Below are 23,121 nucleotides of genomic sequence, written 5' to 3' on the forward strand. Positions count from 1 at the left end.
CTGTTGTCCTTCACGCAAAGGTTCGAAGAGAGCTTCTGAGTGCATTTGGCCAAAGTCCACCTCAGACTTTCATGAAGAGGTTAGCAGTGGATGAGGCAGGGCTGGGGGGCGCTTGTGAATGTTTCAGGTGGAGCTGCTAGCATGTGGAGCCCTGTCCCCTTCCCCACTTTTTGCCCTCCTGTGGTTAGGCTGAGCATCTTAAGAGAGCTTTTGACTATGTGTACCAAATTTCAGTTTTTCAGCTGGCCAGGTGTTTTGCGAATTTTAACACTCTTATGTGCAAATCAGTTGGTCCTACTATCCTTATATAAGTATCTCATTATATACAGTTTGCAGTATTCTACTATGTACACACTCACATATGCAGGGAATGCGCATGCTGGCGTATCTGGTACAATGTACTTTGCTCATTATTACAGTTTACATCCCAACTTTCTTTAAAGTCTTGATGACACTTACCATCGCATAACTGGTTTCTTCGGAGAAATACTTGTACCAGCTTGATTTTCCTCTAACAAAATAATTTGCAAAGTTTCTGAAGTTATGGAACACTAGCACAGATGTTAAATAAGAAGCAAAAAGCAAACCAATGAAGTTATGTTGGGTTATAGCACATATATTTCAAGCATTTCATGCAAACAGAGATTTTGCTGAGTGGTGCTGTCTTACCTTGCCGTATGTTAATAGGTACCATGAACCAACTTGTGTTTCCGCTGAAGTGCTGAGCAATCAACGCGAAGCAGATGCTTAACATCCAAACAAGTTGTATCCAAAGATAATAAGTAAACATTTGAGTTGGGATAGAGTAACACTGTTAACAGCTATGGTAAGATGAGGAATAGTTGGCATACATAGTTGATTGTTTTGACATCCTATTCACCCACAGCACTAGATTTCAGTGAAATTAAGGAATCAGGTGTGTTCTTGTCGTATGATCACTGTTGTTAGCAAAGTGCATTATTTACATAGGGCCCAGTCTGGCCAATGGTTAGCATTGCTCGATTTGTGCCCCACTGGAATCAGGGGGACCTAAAAATGCTTACCCTTTGGCTTGTTCATGCCTAGCATTTATTGTAATACATTAAAATGATGTGAGGCCATTAACATGGTTTTATTTTTTGTGCCTAGAAAATAGATCTTAAAATTTGCGCTTGTTTGAGAACTGTTGGTCAAATTGAGGTGTAGTTTGCTAGGGAAATAAGTTTACATTGCACAAGTTTTGCTTGGCGTCTGTACAGCATTGATTTCTGATAGTTAAGGAGACAGAAGGCTATTTGCAGAGAAGATGGGAGGAAAAAAGCAAAAAAAATGTAAATTAACTGTGTTCAATGAGCAGTTATGTGCAGGGTAGCTAAAAATGAATGATTTTTTAAAAAAATTAAAAATTTTAAATTTTAAATTGGATTTTTTTTTATTTAAATCAGAATTTTTAAATTTAAACTGGATTTTTAAAATGAAATGCTTTTGGAGGAAAAATATTTCTAAAGAGTTTCTCTTTAAGTTACATTCTAGTCCAGGGGTCGGCAAAGATTTTGTGGCTTGGGCTGGTTCACAGTCCCGCAGACGCCTTGATGGGCCAGAGTGCGTGCACACGCACGCATGCGCAAACGCTATTTCTGGCGCGGAGGAGGTGTGCGCAGCTTCCCATTGGCTGCAGAAGCTTCCTTCAGCCAATGGGAAGCCAGCCAGTGTCGCAGAAGGCGGTCCCAGCTCTGCTCCACACCAGTTTAGCGCAGTGTGGCGCACGGTTTAGCGCGTCCCCAAGCGGGCGGCGGGGGTCCATGGGCCGGTTAAACGACCCCCATGGGCCGCTTGTGGCTCATGGGCCTTAGGTTGCCGACCGCTGTTCTAGTCCAAAGGCCATTCATCAGGAAATAAGGATTTGTTTAAAGTTTTTCATGTGTGCCAAAGCTCAAGTCTTAAGGGTTGTTTTCTAAAAAAATGTTTAAGCACATCAGTTAACAAATATGGATGCATATGCTATAATGTTATTGTTTTAGTTAAATAAATTGTTTAAATTGCTGTGAAGGAAATGATTTTTTTTCTCCTTTCAATAAAGTACAGCAGTAAAGTTGTCCAAATATAAACAGTTAACTTATTAAACCTCACAATAATTTCATAATTATCTGTCTATGTATTTCTAATAGCATAACCTAATCAGTAATTCTAGATATAACTGTAAAGTTAATTATTCCAAATGTGAAACTTTCCTCTGGTTGTCAATATTAAGAGGATGCCAGCAAGGTTGATTGAAATCAAGTCTTACTGACGAGTGATTAAAATTGTGATTTAAATCGATTTGATTTAAATCAAATCCACCCTGGTTATGTGGATGGAATTTATGAGACCATACACTCTGTTGAAACATAAATGAAAAGAGGCTCAGTGAAATCTTATGCATGTGCATTCAGAAGCAAGTTCTGTATTGTAGAAAATGTAACTTGAGAAAAGTTGCACATACTTTTGTAAATCAAGAAATCTTTAGTTAAAAAGAAGTTTAAAAAGAAGAAGAAGCAAGTTCTCAGGTGAGTAGGGATAGGATTCCATCCTTTGACTTCATCCAAAGCGCGCTGGTTGTGCCCTAGGGCACTCACTCCTGCGTGGAAACACCAGAAGCCTGCGCTCTTCTGGCTGCAGCTGATGTACCCAACAGCAGGGGGGCCGGACTTGAATAAAATATGGGGGGGGGGCAGGTAAACTCTACTCCCCACAATCAATCACTTGACATGGCACTTGCCCATTAACTTTGGCCCCCTCAAATATTTCATTGGGGGGGAGGAACGTCGGCCCCTAGGAAATGGCTTCTGTGTCCAGCAGTATCACTCCAGTTCACTGGAGGGCCAGCCATGTTTGCATCTCCCTCTGTGGACACATTACCTCAGTGGTAATAATAATAATAATAATAATAATAATAATAATAATAATAATAATAATAATAATTTTTTATTTATACCCCGCCCTCCCCAGCCAAGACCGGTCTCAGGGCAGCTAACAAGCAATAATAAAAACAAGTTGAATGATTACAACTTAAAAACAAGATTAAAATACAACATTAAAATATTGAAACATTAAAATATTAAAATGTAGCCTCATCCCAGGAGGAGAAGGAAAGGAAAAAAGAAAGAGAGGGAGGGAGGGAATCAAATTGGCTCCAAGCCAAAGGCCAGGCGGAACAACTCTGTCTTACAGGCCCTGCGGAAAGAAATCTGATCCTGCAGGGCCCTGGTCTCATGAGGCAGAGAGTTCCACCAGACCGGAGCCAGAGTTGAAAAGGCCCTGGCTCTGGTTGAAGCCAATCTAACTTCCTTAGGGCCCGGGACCACTAGGGTGTTGTTATTTATGGACCTTGAGGCTCTCCGTGGGGCATACCGGGAGAGGCGGTCCCGTAGGTACGAGGGTCCTAGGCCGTGAAGGGCTTTAAAGGTCAAAACCAGCACCTTAAATCTGACCCTGTACTCCACCGGGAGCCAGTGCAGCTGGAAAAGCACTGGGTGAATATGCTCCCATGGCAGAGACCCCGTGAGGAGCCTCGCTGCAGCATTCTGCACCTGCTGGAATTTCTGGGTCAGCTTCAAGGGCAGCCCCGCCTAGAGCGAATTACAGTAGTCAAGCCTGGAGGTGACCGTCGCATGGATCACTGGTACATGAAGCAGCCACACTGCTGGAGCTGTTCTCATCTCATGCAACTGAGGTACCATGAGAACGAGCTCGGAGCTCATCTCAAGGCTACTCAAATTGCTGGCCATTACTATATCTTATGGTAGAAAGTTTCCATAGTTCTAAGTGTGCACCGTACTTCATTTTTTCTGTCATGAATCTTCCAAAATTCGGCTTTGTTGAATCGCTATGGGTTCTAGTATTATGAGAGAGGGGGAGGAAAACAAATCTGTATCTACTTTCTCCAGATCATGCATAAATCACATACCTCCGTCATATTTTTCACCCCTGCCCTGCACCTCCTCTCACCCCCAAATTAAAGAGGGCAGAATATTATCACCTTGTAAAAGGGCCCGTTGTGTTGCACCCTCGGCCTGAACAGTTCAACTCTCCACTTCCCTCTTCCATTCTGGGCATACGAGTGTCGGGTCAGATTTCGTGTAGCTGGCTTGGATGCTTCCAGTAATCAAAGCAGATTTTTTTCTGGTGAGGGTGGGGTGCACTGAGGGCAAATTTAGAAATGACTGCATGTTTTAGTTGTGAGGGTTTTGTGAGTCTTTGTTTTGCCAAGACCTCAGCCTGAGGAATCTCTGCCTGTGCAGTGAGAGGTGGATAGTTCTTAAGAGTTTTCCTCAATGGCAGTCTTTGCATGTGCAAAGTATTGGGTGCAGCTCAGAGCCACAGGATCAGACCTATTTTTGCAAGTAAGCCCTGATAAAGAATTGGGCTAAGATCACAATATATGTGTATGGTCCCTCTTTGTAAGTTCTCATCAATGTGTGTGAGATATATATATATATATATCTCACACACACACACACACACAGCAAGATCAAATTATGAAATTGCATAGGAATTTGGAGACAACACTATAGTGTGTGTTCTGTGCTTGATAATACCCCTTTTGCCCCAATGTCATATACTGTATAAACAAACATACAAAAGTAAGCCCTGCCTAGGGGAAATAATAGATCAAGTATACCTTGTTCTATAGAGAGAGCATTTATAATCTTATTTAAGTAGTGACCTGCTCTGTGATTTCCCAGCAGAATTTTCTTAACTGTCCCCTCATCTTCTCAGCTTTGCCTCCCCCCCAACCTCTAGCATCCTTACTTGACATTAGTTTTGAAATTCTCCCATCTTCACTTATCAGTCCATGGCAAATAGAGTCTTCACAGCATTTAAGATGGAGGCTTCTGATAACATAAATTTAAAAATACATATAGCATTCTTGAGCTACAAATACCAGAGGCTTTTCCTGAAACTGCCAGAATTGTTTTCTTCCATATATATATACACATATATATATATTTTCCACAGTAGTACAGTTTCTCCCCTATTTTCTTTTTATTTATTTTATTTCATATTTCTTACTGGATTATTATTTTAACTTTGTAATAAAGTCTCGCGGGGTGGTGGTGTATACCATAGTTGCACCTTGCAATAATCGACTGTTAGAAATCTGAAATGAAATTGAGATGGTAATGTCTCCACCTAACCTTTTTTTAAAAAGAGAATCTAGAAACCAGACACAGGAAGTCAGATTGGCAAGAAATGCTGGAGATTTCATGGTGAAGCAACAGTCAAGAATCAAATCGAACCTTCTTTTGTTTTGAAAACTTGAGTTCTTTTCAGTTTTGGGGGCACATATTTAGATTCTCGATACAAATGCAATTACTGCTAATGAGCATAATGATGTGCAATCTAGACTTTAAAAAATATTGTTTTGGTGAAAATCTATAACTGCCATTGGACACCCCCCTCAAAAAAGGAGTATATGAATTATATAATTATGCAATGATAAATATTTTTTGCTTGCAACCATAGACTGGAGAACTGGGGAACACCATAATATGGCAGGTTCCTTCCTTCCTTCCTTCCTTCCTTCCAACATTTATATACCACTTAATCCCTATTACAGTGGTTCTCAAACTTTTTTCTCTGGGCCACACTTTCAGAATAAAAATCTGCTCACATCACTCCCAATTTTTTTATTGATAAGAAAACAAAGGGAAGCAACTCTTAGCAGTGCTTGATTTATGACATAGAACACAACTACTTTATAATATGGTCATTGGGCACCCAGAAAGTATAAAACAAGGCAGCTACATAAGAACACAAATCCTTACCAAAACATTATATTGATGGTCCTTGAACCTTCCTGCCACACTTGCCATCCTCTCCTGCCACGCCAGGGTGGCGCTCCACACCCTTTGAGAACCACTGCCCTAGCATTTTTAAGCAGCGCTGAAAAGGTTGATGGACACCCTGGCAAGATAGGACAGTCTGGCTGAATAGAAGGTGTGCCTGGTGGTAATCGCCCCTGTGAGCATGATCTGTTCCTGTAGGGCAGGACAGTGTTTGTAAGTGGTGGGATTCCCATGGAGCTCAACACAGCCCCCTTTCCCTCATTTTATTTCCCACTTCCATCATCCTCCTGGTCCCAAGCGTTCTGTTTTTAATATGGTGCATAGCTCTATTTTTGTATGCTCTTTCTGTTACATTCCAGTAAATCACAACTTTATTTGCATACAGAAGTGTTCCTCCTACTCCCCGCATTCAAAAAGCCACGTTACTGAAACATATGAGCCCTGAATCAAAATTCTGGCCTGACGTCCTCACAGGAAATGCGTTCAGACTGAAAGTTAAAGCTATAATTCAACTTCTTCAAAAACTTTTTCCTAGGAGATTACATGCTTTATCCCTAATTACAAGCTCTGTGTGTCAGCCCATTCATCCCCAGATGTGCATTGCATATAATTTTTGTGACTCATAATAACCCTGAAAGATTGCTATAACAACCAAAATTACCTTTAATTAATAAAACATGAGTGTGATTAAAAATAAGGCTGGACACCCTTTATTATGTCATTGTTGTCTGAAAACCTTTGGGTTCTTTTTTACCCATATTGACCCTTTTATCCACATTTATGTTCCACAGCATAGTAAGGGTGGTGGGTGACTGTACTGCAGAAGTCCATAGCAACCCCCCCATCTTTGCTATGGTGGACCAGGTTAGAGCTAAGTACCCTTTATTATTAAAATTAAAATTGGTTTGGCGTGGCATCCAAATTTTAAGACCACACCATATGCAGAAGCAATAAAAAGTTTGGGTTCACCTAGTAGCTTTATTTCTGTAAGCTATTATTTTCCATACATGTTAAATGTCTTCCAGGTAGGACTGTACCCCGTAATTCTCTGGGCTTTGAGGATGATTTTTGAGTATGATCCTGTGGGGTGTCTGTGTGCTAAATCTTTGTCTGTACTTAGTGTTTTCACTATCAGTTTTCATGTTAGCATCTACCCCATTCCAGAACTGCTTTTCAAATTCTCCCTTGTTTAACCAGTTATAGATTTGGTAAGAGAGACGCTGAAAACTAAAATGATTAGAAAACCCACACACTCCATCTCTCCAGTGGTTTGTATTTTTTGACTGCGTTAAAAAAAACACCACCAGTTCCACGCACCCTTGACCTCTGTTGCATTTTAAGGACAATTATTGCCAAAGGGATGTAAAAATAGGTGGGATTGTGTTCACATCTGATACCTGCTCAAAAGGTGAGGATTGCACAGGGCTGAAAGGCTCGGTAGATGTGAATTCTGTATTGTTGCCAGGAATCTTACTAAGGTTTTATGACACCCCTTCTGTAATCTGCAGTTGTAACTATTTATGTGCAGGGATTATATATCCACATGAGTCTTGTCCATAAGCTTCTTTTTTGTGCCTGCTCAGATTGGATTTTGACTCCCTTTAAATGATATGCTAGTGGTGTCATGGACGACTTTTTCTATGGGTTAATCCCACAATGCTAGGGTAAATATTTAAAGGCCTGCAACCACATGGACATGTTAAATCCCTTGGGCGTTTCCCACTTGTGGGATGAACTCCTGTAAAAGTTTGTGTGGTAGAGCTAATGTGAGGTTTAATGGGCTCCTTTTGTTTCTCTAAGGGACGCGGGTGGCGCTGTGGGTAAAAGCCTCAGCGCCTAGGGCTTGCCGATTGAAAGGTCGGCGGTTCGAATCCCCGCGGCGGGGTGCGCTCCCGCTGCTCGGTCCCAGCGCCTGCCCACCTAGCAGTTCGAAAGCACCCCCGGGTGCAAGTAGATAAATAGGTACCGCTTACCAGCGGGAAGGTAAACGGCGTTTCGTGTGCTGCGCTGGCTCGCCAGATGCAGCTTTGTCACGCTGGCCACGTGACCCGGAAGTGTCTCCGGACAGCGCTGGCCCCCGGCCTCTTGAGTGAGATGGGCGCACAAACCCCAGAGTCTGTCAAGACTGGCCCGCTCGGGCAGGGGTACCTTTACCTTTACCTTTTTTGTTTCTCTGCAATTGGTGGAAAGGTGAAACATGGATCTTTCCCCTCAGCCGCTTCACCTGAAAATTGTTGTTTCCGCTCAAGGTAATGCATAAGTTACAGTAAATACCGAGGTTCCCACTGTGGTAAAAATGTGATTGGATAAGATTTTGCTTGGTAAGTCTCCATTTGAAGAAGAAGCACATAAACTGCTTCCAGAAAACCAAAGAATGTTACCTTCTGAAAATGTCAAGTAATGCTAAATAACAAACAAATAATAAAAATAATACTAAAATATAATATAACCGCAAGTACTTGGCAAACATTTTTAATAGTTTCTATGCAATTTAACACACATTTCACTTACCAAGCAAAACTGAATTATACTAATTTAACAAAAATATATTTTGAATTCCCAAGACATGTTACAACCTAGCACTCCTCATTTTTGGAATTTGAAAGATTCAGCATGCCTTAATACTAGGAGATCCTCTTTGGTATCTTGAAAGCTTACATCAGTGCTGTATTTTGTGAATGTCTTTGCTCAATGGGACCACACCAGAGAAATCTGCCTTGCAAAGTGCGTCTGTTACCACAGATAGGAGTAAACAGTATTTAGATGGATGAGAAATACTGTTTTTAACTTTCCTGGGAATTCATTGTAGCTCGTTTGATGTGACTTAATTAGCCCACTCAGAATAAGCAGTGACTAACAGTCTAACAACTGACTAATAGATGGAATCTCATAGCACATTTAGATTCTTAATCAGAATCGTAACTATTTTATTGTTTTTTTTAAAAAAACCTTTTAAAATACAATTTTATTAAGACTTTTCATAATACATTACAATAACAAACAAACTAGACCAAAGAAGAGAGAGAGAAAAGTATACAAAGTCTTCTTTCGCAAGAAGTATGCCTGCACACGAAAGCTTGTACCCAGAACAAACTTAGTTGGTCTCTAAGGTGCTACTGGACAATTTTTTTTATTTATTTCAACTGCGTCAGACCAACGTGGCTACCTACCTGAATCTTGTCCCACACCGAGAGAAGTGAACGCTCCCTGCTCCCACCTGAAAGCTTCCCTTTCTTCCCCCATCCTCCCTCCTTGAGAGATCTTCTCTACCCTGCCCCTCATCACCATCTATATGTTAACATCTCCTTAACCCCGAGTTAAGGAGTTAACGTGGGTGGCGCTGTTGTGTAAACCATTGAGCCTTGGGGTTGCCGATCAGAAGGTTGGCGGTTCGAATCCCCGCGACGGGGTGAGCTCCCATTGTTTGGTCCCAGCTCCTGCCAACCTAGCAGTTTGAAAGCACACCAAAAAAGTGCAAGTAGATCAATAGGTACCGCTCTGGCGGGAAGGTAACCGGCGTTTCCGTGCACTGCTCTGGTTCACCAGAAGCAGCTTAGTCTTGGTGGCCACATAACCCGGAGTCTGTATGCCGGCTCCCTCGGCCAGTAAAGCAAGATGAGCGCCACAACCCCAGAATCGTTCGCGAATGGCCAGACCAGGGCAGGAACAGAAACGGAACAGAAAGAAAAACAACAGAAAGGAAAAGGAAAAGGAAAGAAAATAAAGAGATAGGAATATTAAAGGAAATAATAAAGGGGTAAAAAGCAAAAGAAAGACAAAGAAAGGAAGAAAAAGAAATGAGTAAAAAGGACTTCCCACTATCTGTCTGTGAGTTCTTCAGCATAGTCAACTGTTCAATCCAGAATAATATCCAGATGTTCCTGCATCTGTTAGGCAGTGTTCTCCCAGTTCATTCATTTTCTGTCAAGACAAGAAGTCCAAAAGAGTTTCTCCAATTCTTATTATAGATAAACGTCAACAATAGTCTTCCTCCAGTCCAACATCATAACTTTATTTCCAATAATAAGAAACATCTTGTTCTTTATTTACTCAAGAGTTTCTTTGCTGTGGTTATGTTTTAAGACAATAATCCATAATTCATTGATTGCATACACATTAATTCACATCCAAATCCATATCTTCCAATCCCATCTCCTGTTGGCCATGGTTTTTTGTCCTTATTATTTTTAAAATGTGGTTTCCATTCTTCTTCCAAAAGTATTGCAAGAGGCTTAGTAGTTTTTTATTCTAAACTCAATCCAAATTGCATGCAGAATCCTTTCCTTCTCAACTCCATCTCTGCCAGCCCAGGACACTTCCAAGTCTCTCCTCTGATGTATCCCCCCACCCCTCAGCATCACGGCCCCAGCACCTAGCTGTTTCACACCTTCTGGCGCAGAGGTCCTCTCGACTTCACAACTACCAGACTTTCAGAAGACATCTGAAGGCAGCCCTGTTTAGGGAAGCTTTTAATGTTTAATAGACTATTGTATTTTAATATTTTGTTGGAAGCCGCCCAGAGTGGCTGGGGAAACCCAGCCAGATGGGCGGGGTATAAATAATATATTATTTATTATTATTATTATTATTATTATTATTATTATTATTATTATTATTCACCTCCAACTGTAGCATTTCCCTCTGCTGGTTTGGCAAATCACCATTTGCATTCCTTCCCAAAGGCTATATATTTCCAGCCTCAGCCTCGTCCAAAGCACCTAAATTTAGTATCTTATGCATCTCCACTCTTAATTCCTTTCATTGTTCATCAAATAATCTCTGTTGAGAACCTTTTGGATTTTTAATCCATCAGTGGTTACTTGTCACAATGTACAGTTTCCAGTATTTGAGGAATTCCACTTCTGAATGCCAGCTGTTGGGAGCATGAGTGGGGAGAGTGGACTTGGGCTGGTGTCCTGCTGTGGGCTTGCCTTAGGCAACTGGTTGACCATTGTGTGAGCAGGATACTTGAATTGTTGGGTCTTTGGACTGATCCAGCAGAACTCACGTTGTTAAACTTTGATTACCTTTTCCTCCCTCTGGTTCTATTTGAGACTAGACTACCAAAGATGGTTAATATGCCTCCTGCTCATTGGCTCTATGTTAAAGAAAGGCTGATGAATTCTGTGACTCATCCAGTGCCTACTGTGAAATAACAAGACACAAGCTCCAGGTGGATAACCTCAAGGTGCGAAAGGGGACGTGTTTTTCTATCCCACAGCTGTTCTGGACTTGATGAGTACAAGGTCCAGTCATCTCTGTTCCCGCCCACCCTTTTCAGCTTTCTGTGAGTGGTAAATAAGAAGAGATGGACAAAAAGGTGAACTGCCTTTATGCAGTTGAAGAAGGGTGGTGATTAGATCCTTACATTATTGAAAAAGATAAGAGTGTTTAGTGATTGCAACTTAAGGATATTTACTACTGCAACTAACTTTATTTCTCTCCACCTGCCCCCCATATCATGGAGGGGAAAAAAATCTAGCTGAGATTTTTCATGGGATATGTCTTTAAGCCCCCACTGTTAGTTAGAAGCTCAATTGAATTGAAACTCAGTACACATCCTGGAATTATGCGTTTCTTCTGTCTTTCCTCTGAGCTATTAGCATGGTGCCATTGAAAATGAACCAGAGAATGCTACAGGGACACCTTCTTAAAAGAAAATGGTTAGAATCAACAAGGTGTTGCTGTTCATTGCTGAACAGTTCTCCTAATTTATTACCCCCTTGCATAGCAGTAAACGCTGTCTCCAGATTTTAGTCTCTTACTCTTTTCAACAGGGGCAGAGAACTAAATCTGGCTGATGGGCCAGATCCGTATCTCCCTTTGCCCTCTCCGGCCAACTTTGAGTCGTGGGCTGTCAGTTGCCTGACATCACAGTGAGCCCCATGTGGTGCTATGGAACACTACAGATTAGCAGGTCATTCACACTGAGCAGAACACTTTGCAGTGATCAAGGGGCTTGTAGAGAGCCCTGCCCTGTTCTTTGCAAGCCCCTTTAAGGATTGGCTGGGTAGAGCAGCCAATCCCATGCAGGTTGAAATCAGCACCTATCAGCTGAGCAGCGGTGACTTCAAGCTCCAGTTGGTTTGCTGTCACTGGCAATCAGCCTCTCTTGCTGCTGCGCAGTTGGGAGCACATTGACAGCCACACCCCCACCTGCTACTTGCACATGACATCATTTGTGGGGCAGGTGGGTGTGGTTTGGAAAAAACAACCTTGCAGGCCAAACTGGGGCTTGTTCTGGGCCTAAGTAGACTCATAGACTACAGATTTCCCACCCCTCATTTACAGTTTTCACTCTAAATATCCCCAAAAATATCCAATGAGAACTGATTTTTGCTGTTATGGTGCTTTCTTGTCTTAGCCATTGTTAACTTAGTGGGGTTAAAAATACCCCATGCAGTTTTTCAATCAAAGACCAATGAATGCAGGCAGATATTTGCCCCTCTTCTGACACGGTTTTCTAGACGATGGCTGAGTTAAGCCTCCTTGAAAGCAAAGTTGGTTTAAAACAGGTTCTAGACTTTCTGAGATCCTTCTACAGAGCAGGTTTACTCTCCCCAATCATGTTTTCCTGCATTTGTTATTTAGAAATGTATTGCCTCTCATACTGGAGATACAAGACAACCATCATGATTACTAGTCACTGATAACCTTATTCTGCCCTGAATTTGTCCATTGCCCTTTTACATCTATCTAAGCTGGTGACCATCCAATGTTCGAAATTTGCCAGGCGCATTTCGCATCTGGCTGCTGGCCACTTGCGACCAAGTGAAGATGCCCGGGATGGCGCCTGACGTCTCCACCATCTGGAGGTGCATGTCTGGGGATCATCTTGTCTGTTTTTGCACACAACATGTGGAATTCTATCCACTATATTTTATCTGTACAATCAGAATGAATTTCAGGAACCAAAAAGTCATCTGGCTCCAAAATGGCAGCTGGGCCTTTCGTTTGGCGACTGTAACCCTGGTTTAAGGAGCCATTTGGAGCCTAGTTTATATATCTGAGCCTCTAACACTGTGCCCATCACATTGTGGCAACAAATTCCATAGTTTCACTAGGCACTATGTGGATAAATACTTACTTTTGTCTGTCCTGAATCTTCCAATATTGAGCTGCTTATTGGATGATTGGATTCTGGTATGAGAAGCACTTTTCTCTGTCCACTTTCTCAACATTAATGCATAATGTATATATCTCTGTCATGTTCTCCCCTCCCCAGTTCTTTCCTAAATTATAATACACCAAATATTGTAACCTTGTAAAGGGTCCACTATGTTATATATAAAATAACTTTTGTATAGGAATTATGGTCTCAAATCCAGAATTGAGGTTTTAATTGAAGAGAGCCCAACCTTTCACCAGATTTTAGGAATTTGACCCTCCAGTTCCATTACAACACATAGAACTTGAGTTTCCTCTTCTCTGCACATGCATAGTTTTACACACTGCTATCACTTCCAACAAGTTTTTCCTAAAGTGGAAATCCTTAAATGTTGTAACCTTTGCTCATGAGTGTTGGTCCATCCCATTGATCATTTTTGCTGCCTGTCTCTGAAACCTTTCCACCCTCACAATACCCCTTTTGAGGTATTGCCACCAGAACTGAACACAATATTCCAAGTGTGTTCACACCATCAATTTGTTTAACGGCTTTATAATATTGACAGTTTTATTTTCAATTGCTCCAGTGTACATAACTTTTCATTTGCATACATTGAAATGCATTTGCCATTTTAATGTCCTTATACTCACTCTGGATAGATCCTTTCGGAACTCTGTTCAAATCCCCTTTTGCTTTTTGCCATCCTGAACAATTTGATATCACCAGAAAACTTTGGCACTTCACTACTCTCTCTGCAGCTCCAATAATTTTGAAAACGTTAAAAGCTTCAGTCCTAATACAGCCCTTGGGGTACTCACTTGGCAAACAGTTTACTCCTAGTCTACACACCCTGTAGTGTGTAAGGCTTGTCCCCTTATCCCGTGGCTTCTAAGTTTACTCAAGAGCCTTTGCTGAGGGACCTTATCAAAAGCTTTTTGAAAGTATGCAACACATTCTGGATTATCCCTCTCCACATGCTTGTTGACACTTTCAAATAACTCTAAAAGGTTGTTTTGAGAGGACTTGCCTTTCTTGAAGCCATGCTGGTTCTTCTTCAGCGTCTTATTATTGTGCATGCTGGGTAATGCCTTTAATAAAGCTGCTTGGTTTTCCCAGAGTAGGCATTAAGCTTCCTGGCCTGTTCTTTCCTAGATGCCCTTGGATCCCATTTTTAAAAATTGGTGTTACATTGTCCATGTCCTGGTCTTCAGGTATGAAAACTGATCTTTGTGACATGTTACATGTTTTTCTTAGGAGATCAGCAATTTCACATTTGAATTCTTTAGCATCTCTGAGGTGGATGCAAGGCCTAGAATATCATCTTTTGTCACCTTTGTTTGCCTCAGTTCCTCAGACTCTCTTCCTGTAATATTCATGCACAGGGATCTGCATTACATTCTTCTAAGTGAAGACAAATTCAAAGAATTCATCTTCTCTGCAATCTCAATTTTTCTTCCCTTATCACACCTTTGACTCCTTGTTGCCCAGAGGTCTGTCTCCATTGCTAGTTTCCTGCTTCTAATGTGTCCGAACACTATTTTGTTGGTATTAATGTTTTTCATGATATGCTGATCAATTCTTTTCCTCTCTTATTGTCTACTTTACTTTGTTTTTGCCACTTTTTGGCCCACTTTTTTGTTTCATTTGGGCAAGACTTTCGTTTGCAGAAGGAACTCTTCTTGCTTCTAACTTCTTCCTTGACTCTTCTCATTAAGCATGTTGGTATCCTAGTGGCCTTTGTGGAAACTTGTAATGGTATACATTATTGCTGAGGTTCTACTATTGTAGTTTTGAATAATCCCCAATCATCCTGGAGAGAGTTAACCCTCTTGACTTCCCATTTCAACTTCCGTTTTATGCGTTCTCTCGTTTTTGAGATTTTTCTTCTTTCAAATCCAGTTTTTTGGGTTTTTCTATGCTATTTTCACTAATACATGCATTTCTGTGTACACTTTCACATTTTGTACACATTATTTGATTGAAGAAGTGGACCACAAAATTCAGAGTCGTGTGAGTTTTGAAGGATAGCTGTATTTTGTGGCTTGTGTGTTATTTTGGAATGTGCCACTTAGGTAGTTTTGTATTTAAAATGTGAAGCAAAGAGAATTCCTCTCCAACCCTACTCAGAAGTAGTGTCGCCATAGCCCTCAAATTAGCACTTTCCAAATACATGCATGTAAGATATGGGTTCATACAAGCAGATCTGGCACCTCTGTGGATAATATGGCTGGTGATCCATATTTGATCTCCTCCCATTTGAATTATTGTACTGCATTGTACACGAGGCTGCATTTGAAGATGGCCCAGAAACTTTAGCAGGTACAAAATACAGTAGTGTGGGCTACTGGAGTGTTAACAAAGCATTATGAATACATCATAATACATCATAACCCCCATGCTTGGCAGGGGGTTGGACTCGATGGCCCTTGTGGTCTCTTCCAACTCTATGATTCTATGATTTCTCACCTGCACTGGCTTTCAATTCATTTCCAGCACTGATTTTGATCTATAAAATCCTACCTGGTTTGGGATTTGCTACCTGGTGGAACATCTGCTCCTAGATGTACTTGCCCATAATTTAAAATCCCCTTCTGCAAATGCAAGAGAGGACCTTTTGGGGGGTCTCCCCTCACACCCCAGGCTATGCAATGCATCTTAGCCTAACACCAGAAAGACTTCCCTATTCCCCCAGGCCTTTTGATACGGTTGGTGGTTTTAGTTCCTGCATTTTGATGGTTGCTTTTATTTCTTTTTAGGTCCTGTGATTTATATTGTATTTTGCTTGTGGTTTTGTAATTGGGGTATTTATGCTTGATTGGATTTTTTTGTCTTATCGCAGATTTTTATTGTATTATTGTGGCTTTAAATCCAATATGATGCCTGGAATATTTTTTAATACAACACCTAATAAGCATTAAATAAATATGTTAAGCTTTGCAGCTCTAGAAGATAATTGATTTAAAGTAAAGTTCTTCAGTCATCCAAACTTTGTCAAGTTTTGGTGCTATGGCGCAGGCAAGGATGGCTCTATGATCTTCAGATGAAGCAAGGTATACAGGTTTAATATAGAAATAAAACAACAAAACAACAAGCTAAGACCTTTTGGCACAAGAAGCCCATCTTCTTATGAATGGGCAAGGGGTATGCTCTCTTGTGTAGCTCCTGCTAGTTTCAGTGGGGCTTGAGCATTATATTGCATATTTACTTTGCTGCCTTTAATTCTACTCAAAATCTGTCTGAAGATTACTATGTCACCGTTCCTTGTAGTGAAGCTCTCTCAGGGCCCATAATTCTCAGAATACAGTGGTGCCTCGCAAGACGAAAAGAATCCGTTCTGTGATTCTCTTCGTCTAGCGGTTTTTTCGTCTTGCGAAGCAAGCCCATTGACGGATTAGCGGATTAGTGCTATTAGCGGCTTTTAGTGGCTTTTAGCGGCTTATCGGCTTATCGGATCAGCTGATAAGCGGCTTAGCGGCTTAGAAAAAGGGGGGGGAGGAAAAAAACCCCGCAGGAACTCGCAAGACATTGTCGTCTTGCAAAGCAAGCCCATAGGAAATTCGTTTTGCGAAGCACCTCCAAAACGGAAAACTCTTTCGTCTAGCGAGTTTTCCGTCTTGCGAGGCATTCGTCTTGCAGGGCACCACTGTATCCTTTAACAGTTGATCACTGAGTTCAGAAATTTTCAGCTTGATTATGCTGTGTATATTTGAACTGTAAAAAACAAACAAACCCAAACTTGAATAGCAGCAATAGTGTACACACTCATTGTGAGGCATATTCCATTTGACCTGTGCACTCCACCTGGGAGCAAATTTAGGGAACTGTGCACTGTGAGAAGGCATGCGTCCATCCAGCCCCGGAGAGGTGGTAGGAAACCCCAGGTCCATTTACACACAAGATAAACTGGGACACATCTAAAGGTAATAGGACTGCACTCTCTGCCCCTACCCATCCACTCTACCTCTGTGAGCTCATAATAATGTTTGAATATTGTGCACATTGAGAAAATACCCATATGTATGCCATTTAGACTAGTAGAGACTAGGAGTGGATGTGATCAGAAGTTTACTGCATGTTTGAACATGTATGAACACAAACCTTTTTCTGAATGTGGGGTGTTCCTCACAAGGGGGGATACCTGAGACCATGCCCACATATTCTCTCTCTCTGTGTCTCCCTCCCTCTCTCTCTCTCTGTTACACATCCACCCACCCACAAAACAATCACACATTCTCACAAATCTTTCCCTTGAGAATCATTCTGCTATGAAGTATTATGATTTATTTATTTTGAATGGCCTGGCGATGTGCCTAGTGTTGTACAAACAATACATCTAGAAAGGGTCTTGCCAGAAAGGGACTGACAACCTAGGTTTTGGTAGAGAGAGTATCACCGAATGAAAGAAACAGGTTACATTTATAATTGCAGTAAAGACTCCTAAAGGGCTGGATAATCTTGGGAGAAAAGGAGCTTATGGAAAAGCTACACGGAAAAAAGATAGGCTTTAAAAAAAGATTTGAAGATAGAAATTGAGGAGGCGTTGCAGATGTGATCTAGAAGGGAGTTCAATTGTAAGAGAGTATTTCAGCCTCTTTGTACACTTGTGAAATTAAAGAATGAGCACAACTGGAAATGCAATGTGTTCAGTACATGAGACTATTAAATTCAGGGGATATATTATCCAATAAAATGTTTCTAACTCAGTTTGGGGTCCTTTCCTCTGCATAATGTTAATTTGCACCCCGACACTGTGGCCATGTTCCTGCTCACTTATGAGAATTTATGATTATAAGCTAGTATACATGTAACTTGTTCCTTGAAATTCAGCAAGAATATCTATCATTCCCCGTTCTCATATAGCAGTCAGTATGAGTATCAGGTTCAGTACCTGAATGTCTCCCATTTGTTTCTTAGTCTACATTTCCCCCTATTTTTCTTTCATAGCCACAACTATTTAAAACTGTTCTGGGAAAGAAAAGCAAAATATAAGCTCCCCACCCCTAGAATTATCAAGGTGTGAAAATAAAAGATAGTGAAGGCATTGTGTATTTACAATCCACAGAGTGCCAAAAAAGTATTAGAAATTACTGATAAGTTGAAAATCCATTACAAAGAAGAATATGCGTCTATACATTCTAATATTGTTCGTTCAGATAGTATAGACTGGCTGTAAGGTGCAAAATGTTTGTACAATACTCAAGCACCTCATATAAATAAAGTTCAACGTTTGCTATCTAACCCACAGTGATAATTTTGATTCATATGCTCATGATGGGCTGGGAATCTAGTTTGTGAATGCCTTCTTGTGTCTATATTCTGAAAGCGCTTGGTTTAAGAATATCTTCATAAAAGGTAAACATTCATAAGGCCAGAATGAAGAAGCCTTCCTAGAAACTTTGCTTCTTACAGTAAACCAAATTTTACAGCCAGATCATTTGCATGCTTGCTTGGAAAATAAGCCCCATTGATTTCAACAGATCTTATTTCCATGTATAAGATAGGGGGCACAAATCACTCTAGAGTTTGCTTATAAGGTCTACAGGTCCGTTTTGCTACCAGAAAGAAAAGTTACAGTCAGTTTCAGCAAACTCTTAGAAGGGACAAAAATGAGTCATCAGAGTACACGAGAAGCCAGACACACAGTCAATGGCTCTATGGCTCTATTACATAATTCAAAAGTGAAGTACCTGGTCTTCAAAATGTAGACCTCTTCTTACATGCAGGAAAATTATTCCCCATTAGTTGTATATTATTCTATTAAGCATTTTAGCACTGAAGTCTTTGGGGGTGGGGGAGGCAAGGATGAACATCGCTCATAAGTGCTACTTTGCTAGGAGAGACTGCTATTCTGCCTTCATTTGGATAATTTAATGATGGTGAGTTTCCTTAGTAAACTAAATTTAGAGAACTAGAATGCTTATCTTATATCCAGACCTTGAACATAAAAGGCATTTTATACCAGCAATTGTTCATTTAATGAGCAATTGCTGAGTGCAGGCCGGTTAAGGGATTGAGCTATATGCACCATTATTGCGAGAAGTATTCCGAAATACCAGAAATAGGACGTAAGCTCTGATCAGGGAGACTGTGAGCACAATTACCTTCTTTTCAAATCCTTCTGTGACACTGCGGGAGGAAAAAGGACTTTGAAACTTGAAAGGATAGAGCTTGCTTTCAACCTCAAAAGCTAGGAGGAAAGGGCTCTGAAATTTGCTCAGTATTCCCAATTCACCATTAGCCTGTTTCTTCCTTTAGCCTCAAGGCATTCTCCGCTTTTTGAAAAGATGTTAAGAAATTCAGTCACAATAGAGAGCCTAGTTTTGAACATGTTTCACTCGGTCCATTGAGGTCTGGTCTTCAGCCTTTGTGTGGGGTGAATTGAGCTGAGCAGCAAGCTGGATGGGGAGAGGTGAATGAGCAGTCTCTACGCAAGTCACCAATTCTGGCAAAAGAAAAGATTACCCTTTCCTTAAGAAGATGATGATGAAGAAGAAATTTACAATATGCATTCCTGTACAAGCCTGCCGGTGGCAATCTGCGGAGCAGAGCTCGCGCTTAAGTCAATACGGAGCACTTTGGTTTATAGCAACTCTTGTTAAGTTTGCCTTGTAATTGAAGATGCTGTTGACCTTGCTCGAAGACCGTTTGTAAAACCGTTTATTTAGCATAAACTGAAATAATAAACCCTCCTTCTCTTAGGGCTGATTGTGATAGGGTGACATTAGTTTGATTTAATGATTAGCCGCCTGACCCCTCAGCTTGAGAGAGCAGCTTGAATAGGGAGAGTTCACTACCAAGCACACAGGAAGAATACTAATGAGCTTGTTAAATTTAGCATGGCACCAACCAATTTTAATTCCTCTAATGGGAGAAGCGCTGCCTCTGAGAGAGAGGGTGGGAGACTGAGGGAGAGAAAGAGAAAGGGGGGAGAAGAAGAGGGAAAAAGTGAGGAGAGAGGAATGTCCACACACCAGTAGCTAGAGAATTTCAGTCAAGATGAGAGGTTCCAGAGAGCAAGCCAAGATCTTTTCGATTGAGTTGTAAGTACCTTGTCTGTTTCTGTTTTTTAAAATTGCAGGTAAAACAGCCTCCTTAAGTGCCTGCAATGCAATAATGTGAATAAATATATTATCATGTACTCTAAGGCTTAGTAGATGGCTTGTTCATTTGACTTGAACTTTGGGGCATCCCCTCCCAGCCAAATAACTTGAGACACCTTCTTGAAATATTTTTTAATCTGTGTCTTGGGGAAATGAGGAAGTTTTCGTTGTTTGAAATTGGGTTTTCCATGATGTTTTAAAGAAGTAGAAAAGTTTATTGGAGAAACCGACTTTAGTGCATAAACATGTCTCTGCTCCCCTTCTCTTGTAAGTGGGATAAGCAAAATTTAGAGTTTCAGGGGGTTGGGCAGGCATAGCTCTGGTGATGAATATCTCTGCTCCAATTCTTGGTCTGTCTGAACAGCTGTATATAATTTACACAAATGATACATTTAATATATTCCTTGAAAGAACAAACACTTCAAACTGCAAAGTTTCTAGCTCACTTGATATGTTAGCCTTGCCTCATGTTCTGGGGAGTTGATGTGGCAAAACCACTCTGCATGTGCTCTTCTCTTAATCCAGCCTGCAGGTACAGAAAAAAGTCCCTGTCAAATATATATGCTGTGGGACATCCCTGGTATTTGATTGATCCCTGGAAACAGAGGGGGGAGTACAAGTGGAATGATGGAAAGTGGTATAAAAGTGAAGTTATGGCTGTATTATTTCTCTTGTCCCAGCCTAGAATAAACATGGAGAAATATGTGAAATAATGCTATGTTTACAAATACAAAAAAGCACCCTGTAACTTAAATGAATCTGGCCCTTTGACATTCTGGTGGTATTTGGCCTCTTGCAACTTCTCTTTTGGGGGCGTGGGGAAGCAAAATAGACTTTTGTCTTTTGATGGCAGACTACACAACATCTTAAACACAGGAAAAAGCAAGCAGTAACAGTTTTGTGTTTTTGGCTTTAAGTCTCGACTGGCAGATGCTGCCGAAGAAGTGGCTCGTTTGCTTACATTTTTGGTATAGACCTCCACTTGTTGCCATGGCGGACTGTCTGTTTCTGTCAATAATTTGGCCTGGCGCAGCTTGTCTGCACTGACTCTTAAATTTTATTGAACAATTCAGCTGAAATAGAACAAGATTAGACAGCTTTCACCTTTTGGCTTGCTGAAGTGGTTTTACCGTGGTTATAAGAGCATGCAGAATTATTGCACGGAAAGTTTTTCCTTTCAGCGTATAGAGAGTGCAATTTCAAACCACTTGGCTATTTGTATTCTGGAGTGTGTGTACTGTCAAGTTTTTCATCTGCCCTCATTGAAAAGGAACTTTGCAGTGCAGGGCATGAAATAAACTCTTAACGAACGGTTTGCTCGTTGGAATTTCTCATTAATACAAAAATGTTGTGTTACACAAAAGGAGGGCAGGGGGAGCAGAGGTGGTTTGGGCTGGTAGCTTTCTGTGCATCACCAGTAAGTGGTGTTACTTTTGTGAAAGAAAAGTATTATTGACAGAATGTCATATATATATATATATTAGACACCCGAAGACACCAAAACCTGCATTCCTGTACCCGTGAAAATCTTCGAAAGCATATATTTAATCAAATATATTTTGCTCTTTTTTTTACCAACATAGTAAAGGCTTCAGGTTTCATCCATTAAGGGGGCTCATCTTTTTAAAAAACCATTACAGTTAAGAAGTGACTTAACACCTGAATATATTGCGAGGGACAGAACAAAACAAGCTGAACTCCCTCACATATTGTATTTTGTGGTGGCATATATAATGTACAGTGTAATTTCACTCCATCTGTAAGCAGATTAATTTGACAGTAAATCCACTGCTGAACTTTACTCCCAAGCAAGTGTTAGGATCACAGCCTTACAGGCAAGATGAAATCAGTGCCAAGTTATGACCCAATGTTTTACATTGTTAAGGAAACCGCACTGGACCTAATCACATCTAATATCTAAACATCCTAGTATTTCTCACACTTGTAAATTAAACACATTGATTGTTTATCTTGTGCTCCAGCCTAAATGTGTCTATATAAAGTGGCTGGAAGCAAAACAATAAGGGGATATACTTTTAACAGATAGGGTTTGCACTGCACCTTCAAAAGATTGCAGTAGGCAGCAAGAGAAAATAATTATAAAAGGTTCTAACTGGAAGAAAAGTGTCCAGGGTTAGGGTTACCTGTTTCGTTTCCAAGTGTGTTTTGGGATATTTCAGTGCAATTGCACTGTTCACAACTAATTTAACTGTATAGTAGATTATAAAATGTCAATCAAGAATATGCAACAAATACCTGTGCCTAGTGAAGCAAAATAGCAGGGGAAACCATGGGAATTTGCTTTACTCTCCAGGGCTGGCTTTCCCAAAATGCTGTGAAATGCAGAGTTCCGTCTTCTTCAAAACTAGTGGAAATTAAAAGAAACTTGAATTTATATTATAATATGAAGTTTGCAAGCATCTTAAGCTACATTGCAAAACTTAATGGACTTGTCACAGATCCTTTCTGTTGCTACTCCAACGTGGAACAAATTTGAAATAAATTTTAAGAATTTTACATTATAATATTTAAAGTAATGTAGAATTAGCCTATATAAAAGTGACTTCCTGATTCATTTTGCAGCAGTGTATTTAGCGTGATTGCGAGGTGGTTGTAAAAGTGTGCAATTGATACAAAACTACCCCATAGTTCTCCCCAACTTTTCTTTCTCTCCTTTTTCTTTCCCAAACACAAGATGCCTAAATGTTGTTAGGCATTTTGATTTCCTCAATATGCCAGAAACATTATTTTTGCTTGTGTGCATACTTTAATCTTCCAGTATGAGGACTTTATGTTTGGAAGTTTTGGCTATTACACATACTTTGAATTTATTTACAGGCCTCCTTTGATTGACTTTACCCATTCAGAACAAATAAATGGGAGTCGGGGCCATTTCATGCACGACAGAGAGTTAAACACAGCTTTGCCACAGGTTGTTCTCTCATCCAGAAGTTGCAGCTTATCACAGCTCCCTGAGTATCTGTATGGCAGCACATGTTTGCAAATATATTTGTTGCGTTCACACTTTTCATTTTAGTTATGTGTCTAAAACATCTTAGGTGTATATCCAAAACTATTATTTGAACTCCGCTCCTTGGGGTTGATA

At 40.6% G+C, this 23,121-nt stretch overlaps 1 protein-coding gene across 5 annotated transcripts in view; it reads left to right on the plus strand.

The window, feature by feature from the left end:
* Positions 1–23,121, plus strand: part of GLI3 (GLI family zinc finger 3) — a 235,289-nt gene that overhangs the window by 64,234 nt on the left and 147,934 nt on the right. Inside the window, exon 1 of one of the 5 annotated variants that reach the window (XM_082192715.1) lies at positions 19,845–19,955. The exons of the other annotated variants lie outside the window; for them this stretch is intronic. The gene's annotated coding sequence lies outside the window, so the exon portion shown is untranslated. Of the gene's footprint in view, positions 1–19,844; positions 19,956–23,121 lie in introns of those variants that run through there. 5 annotated transcript variants of the gene reach the window in all.

Source organism: Podarcis vaucheri, assembly GCF_965113315.1.
Source record: "Podarcis vaucheri genome assembly, chromosome: 12".
Classification (NCBI taxonomy): domain Eukaryota; kingdom Metazoa; phylum Chordata; class Lepidosauria; order Squamata; family Lacertidae; genus Podarcis; species Podarcis vaucheri.